The sequence below is a fragment of the Chiloscyllium plagiosum genome, unplaced genomic scaffold (assembly GCF_037043375.1).
Source record: "Chiloscyllium plagiosum isolate Xiang-an unplaced genomic scaffold, Cpla_swu_hap1 HiC_scaffold_19, whole genome shotgun sequence".
Lineage (NCBI taxonomy): Eukaryota > Metazoa > Chordata > Chondrichthyes > Orectolobiformes > Hemiscylliidae > Chiloscyllium > Chiloscyllium plagiosum.
The window spans coordinates 33,743,727-33,749,726 of NW_028270157.1; positions in this window are offsets into that span (position 1 = coordinate 33,743,727).

A 6,000-nucleotide genomic window follows, 5' to 3' on the forward strand; every position below is an offset into this window, starting at 1 on the left:
CTATTACCATTATTAACAGCTATCCCGAGAATGCAACTTTTAAAAAAAGGGTTTTGTGATTTACACATGAAAGAAGTGAAACTATCACTGTATTCTAACAGATGAAAGGACTTAACAGACAATCAATTCTTCAATGTATAATTTCAGTTACATCACACTGCAAATTTTTGCTATAAATTCTGTGTTATGATCGAGCCCTCCACAATCAGCTGATGAAGGAGTGTCGCTCCGAAAGCTAGTGTGCTTCCAATTAAACCTGTTGCACTATAACCTGGTGTTGTGTGATTTTTAACTTTGTACACCCCAGTCCAACACCGGCATCTCCGAATCATGACAAAGAATAGAACTTGTTTATTTTAAAAGTCAGTAAACATAGTCAATGCAACAAAAGAAAGAGAAATGCTAATAATGTATTATTCAGCTCAGTGACACTATGAAGGCCAAGTACCATTTTGATGGTATGCGGCATTGCCTGCTACTTTCTGTGTGACATGTGCAGCATGCCCTGTTGAGAAGGGCACTCACATGGGCATATTTATTGGCATTGGAAATCTGTGAAAGGACTCTATCTGGACGTTACACAGCCCAACTAGCTGATGTGACACCAAGACAGAGAAGTTGGATCACACAGACTCATATAGCTTTGCAGATAACAAACCATGGGTTGCATGAGACACCCAGCATGAGTGTATTTAAAGTTCTAGGAACTCTAGTTCCACATAAGCTAATCTTGAAGAAAATTGGCCATTGCACAGTGCCTGAAAATACCATGGAGTGCTTTAGGAAGTGCAGATGTTTATTTCTAGATAGCGTAACACAACGGGTAGCACAGTGGTTAGCATTGCTGCCTCACAGCACTGGGGACCCGAGTATGATTTCAGCTTTGGGTGACTGTCTGTGTGGAGATTGCACATTCTCCCTGTGTTTGCATGGGTGTCTGCCAGGTGGTCCAGTTTCCTCTTGCAGCCCAAAGATGCACAGGTTAGGTAGATTGGCGATGCAAAATTGCCCTGTAGTGTACAGAGACGTGCAGGCTAGATGTGTTAGTTATGGTAAATGCTGTTTACGGGGATACGATAGGATGCTCTTTGGAGGTTCAGTGCAGACTTGATTGATCAAAAGGGCTTTTCCGCACTGTATAGAATTCTATAAGAAGAAAGTATGATATAAGACCTGAAGTAAGCATTTGGCTCTTTCAGAGTTTTCTTCTATTCATGCCTTACCTCCAACCTGAACTCCACCTTCCTGCAATATTCCGATATCTCTTAACTCTACCAATACTCAGTAGTCTTTTACATAAGAACACAAAAAGCAACACACTTTCTAAAATTGTTGCTACACCCTCAACAGATGGGAAGATGATGAGGTGACCTGTCCACATTATGGGTATACAGCTAGGCAGGCACAGATAGCAGTGCTTCTGGCCTAACAAGATCTCAAGGAAATGGTGGATGAGTTGTGGAGCACGTGGACTTGGAGAAAGCAATCTCTGCATGTTTCTCTCAGCTAAGTAGCATCCAAACTCTTCTGTGTTCCTGTGTAATACTATGAGTCTAGACCCATCTTAGTGTGTGCCTACCCATCAGCTTTCTCTTCTATGCTGTCTCATCTCGCTCTTTATCTGAATTATCTTCAGCAGAACCTGCTTATGACGTCACCTTCCAGTGGCTTGGCAATGAAGCATCCTTGCTCCATTAAATGGTTGCAACACAGTGGTGCTTAGATGACTCAGTGTGCTGCTCCTAACTATAAATTAGCTTTCAAGGTATATTCAGCACCAATATCTGAATTGGTGTCTGTGTGCCTAGTCAATTAACAAGTGCCTCTACATCAGTGCTCTGCTATGCTCTATCTCTTCCCCTGTGAGTTACTGTGAATAGACAGGCAACAGTTTAGAGTCTTAGAATTAGAATTAGAATCTAAATCCCTACAGAGTGGAAACAGACCCTTCGGCCCAACAAGCCCACACTGACCGTCCGAAGAGTGACCCACCTAGACCCAGTCCCCTATCCTATGTTTATACCTGACTAATGCACTTAACTTACACATCCCTGAACACTATGAGCAATGTGGGACTGTGGGAGGAAACCGGAGAACCCGGATGAAACCCACGCAGAAACGGGGAGAATGTGCAAGCTCCACAGTCGCCTGAGGCTGGAATCGAACTCAGGTCCCTGGCACTGTGAGGCAGCAGTGCTAACCACTGTGCCACCGTGGCGCCTGTTATCACATGTCTAAAAGAAGGACTCAGAGGGTAAATGATGATATCAGGGAAGTGGATGGGATGAGAGGTGAAGCTTTATTGGCATACCGTTAGCATGTTGTCCATTATGAATATTGACAATTGGCATAAGACAGGAACCTACCATTATTCTAAATGCTCTCAGTGATGCCAGATGTCACAGTCTATTGGCCCTATGATGCTGAGAGACACCTTTTCTGTAGGACTCAATAGATCTAAGTGTCCTTATCCAAACCTGCCTGCGCTCTGTTCCCTTCTAATTTATACCTTCTTATTCTGCAAGAGAGAGGGTGAGAATACCAGTGATTGCATAGCTCTGTGTTTGGGTAATGTGACTACCATGATTAGATAGCTAGAAGTAAGTGGAAATAGGTGAACTGGGTGTGGAACTGTGTCAGCAGAATTTGTGAATGTGAGGGGAAAAATCTGCATGTTCGATATGTGTCCTGAATGCCAGTAGACTGAAAGGTTGAATGATGGAGGTGTGGTGCAGCCAGCAGTGTAAAGTTGGTGGTGTGATGGATAGGAAATGCCATGTTAAGATACATTCACTGACCTTGATCACCATGGTAAGACTATTAGACTTCTTTTACTATTACTGCCAGGTCCTTGGATCTAAACCATGGGAGTTAACCGGCCACCAGCTCCCACTCTCTTTTGAAGACAGTCCTCCAATAGAAACATGCCATTTCTTCTCATGCCTATAATCATCTCTGATACCTACAGCACCATGTTCATCACCCTAGAATCTTCTACTTGCCTTGATGTTCCATTTATAATGTTTTAATTTCTGCATTCTTTATTTGGTGCGGCATCCCTTGGGAGTGACAGACTGCCTGCAAGAAGAGCAGGTTGGCTGCAACATATGCCACCATAACCAAGTTGATTGTTCCCCCTTCTGAACACAGAGGCAAAGACTGCACAAAACGGCATTCAGCAATAAGGAAGACACCTGGCTTCACATTATAATCATGGTAATGTAGTGGGATCACCAAATTTGCATACAGTTCATTGCTATGGAATTTTAATATAATGTAATGACTAAGAAAATAATTCTTAAAGGGGTAACACAATAAGGTGCTGGGCAAATGACATTTAATCACAATACAGAAGCTGAAGAAATTAGGAATAGTATCTCACACAATCCACAATCTATGCAGGTGGAACAAAAGAATAACCTTGAATGATTAATGGTTGTACCTTAACTAAAAGAATTCAAAGGTGGATATCTTTAACATTTCAATGTGAAATGGCAATTTGTAAGGCAAACAGAATGTTAAGGCACATTGCCAGAAACATAGAATTCCAATCCACTGACATTCAGTTAACTTGGTAAGAAGAGAGTAACAAAGAAGAACTCCAGACTTCAACTGTTATTGCTTTGAAAAGACGTTAGACGCACAAAGAATATCTCTTTAGCTAAACAAAGGCTAAAAGGAGATCTGACAAAGTTATTAAAAATTAATGAGATGTGTAGACAAAGCAGAAACCCTGGGGACTCCTGTAAAAGGTCAAATGCACAGCATCGATAGTAAATCCAACTAATTGAATTGAGAATGTGGAAGATGAGGGAATGGTTTCTCAAAATATGTGAGAAAGGACTGTCTGCAACTAGAATTCAGAAGTGCCTGCTTATATTAGTTTCTCAAGTTATGGTATGACCTGCCCTCTAGTGTATTCAGTGCACCCTAGTTTTTTTTTGTGTGAAGCTGATAAAGGCTTAAGTTAGATTAAGGACAGGATGATGTAAATAGGTCAAAGCCTTTCAGAATGTGGAATGAGAAAGTAAGAATGAATTAGATTTCATGTCCATTATTTCATGATCAGCAAGTAAATCAAATGATCAGTGATTATTGTTAAATACATGTGGACTGTGAATGATCCAATCTCCTTCCCTTTGGACTCTGCTTATTTTGGTAGGTTTGTTTAATGCTGATATTGCAGATGAACATTTATACAAGCTTATACCTTTTCCATTTTGAACTTTTTTCAATCATAAGATCAGAAGTAGGGATGTGCACTGATGAGTGCACAATGTTTAACAACATTCATAACTCCTCAGATACTGAAACTGTCCATGTGCACGTTTAGCAAAAATTGGACAACATTGAGTCTTTGACTGTTAAGAGGCAAATAACATTTATGCTTACAAATGCGAAACAATAACCTTCTTCAACATGAGAGACTTTAACTATTGCCCCTTGATATTCAATGGCCTTACCATCATTGAAACCCCCACTATAACATTCTGGGGTTTACCATTGATTAGAAACTAAACTGGACCAGTCATATAAATACCATAGCTACAAATACAGGTCAGCAGTTGTGAATTCTGCAGTCATCCTCTGGGTGGCACGGTGGCTCAGTGGTTAGCACTGCTGCATCATAGCACCAGGGTCCCAGGTTTGATTCCAACCTTGGGTGACTGTCTGTGTGGAGTTTGCACATTCTCCCTGTGTCGATGTGGGTTTCCTCCCACAGTCCAAAGATGTGTGGGTCAGGTGAATTGGCCATGTTAAATTGCCCATACTGTTTGGTGTATTAGTCGGAAGGGGGTGGATTGCTCTTCGGAGGGTCGGTGTGGACTGGTTGGGCTGAAGGGCCTGTTTCCACACTGTAGGGAATCCAATCTCTACATAAAGCTTACCTACCATCTACAAGGCACAAGTGTGATGGAATACTCCCCACTTGCCTGGATGAGTGTAGCTCCAACAACACTTGAGCAGTTCAACAGCACTCAGCTCAAAGTAGTTGTGTGATCAGCTTCCCACCTGCCATCTTGAATATCTACTCCTTCCACCATTGACACAGTGTGTACCATAAAGAAGATACAATGCAGGAGCCCTCCGAGGCTTTTTCAACAGCACCTTCCAAACCTGCGGTATCCCCCACCTAAAAGGACAAAGGCAACAGATGCATGGGAAAAGCACCGCCTCAAGTTCCCCTCCAAACAAAACACTTTTCTAACTTGGAACTATCCCACCATTCCATCACTGTCCCTTGATCAAAATGATATAACTCGTATCCCAAAACTACTACGAGTTTACCTATGGACTGAGGTTTACCTCCAACAGTGTTTTGGCTGATGCAGCAATGTATGTGTTATCTTCTATAACATAAGAAACTGCGTGTGGAAATTAGAATATTGAAATATCCAAGAGACATTTATTGCAGTCAGCTATCATTGCAAACATAACAGTCTTCAGGCACATTAGTAAGTGAATTAACATTAAGCTGTAACATTACAACAGGTGAGCATGCTTCCAGTAGATTGTTATTCTCTCATCTTTTAGAATGGCCATGTTGGTTTCAGTTCTTTCATATGCAAATCCCAGAACGTTTTAAAACTTACATTCTCGGTAAAAGAAAAATAGGTGCCATATCGGCCCAGATAATGCATCGAAGGTGTAAGGTGCCGACACCTATTGTTAAAATTCACTTGAGAATGTAATTTTTTAAAAGTTCTGAGGTTTACATATGAAAGAACTGAAACCAACATGGCCATTATAAAAGATGAGAGACTTAACAAACAATCCAGGTCTTTTTCAATGTATAATTTCAGTTACATCACACTGTAAACCTTTGCTATAAATTCTGTGTCTTATGATCTTCTAGTCCACAACCACCTGATGAAGGAGTGGCGCTCCGAAAGCTAATGCTTCCAAATAAACCTGTTGGACTATAACCTGGCGTTGTGTGATTTGTAACTTTGTACACCCCAGCCCAACACCAGCACCTCCAAATCATGACTTGTTTAT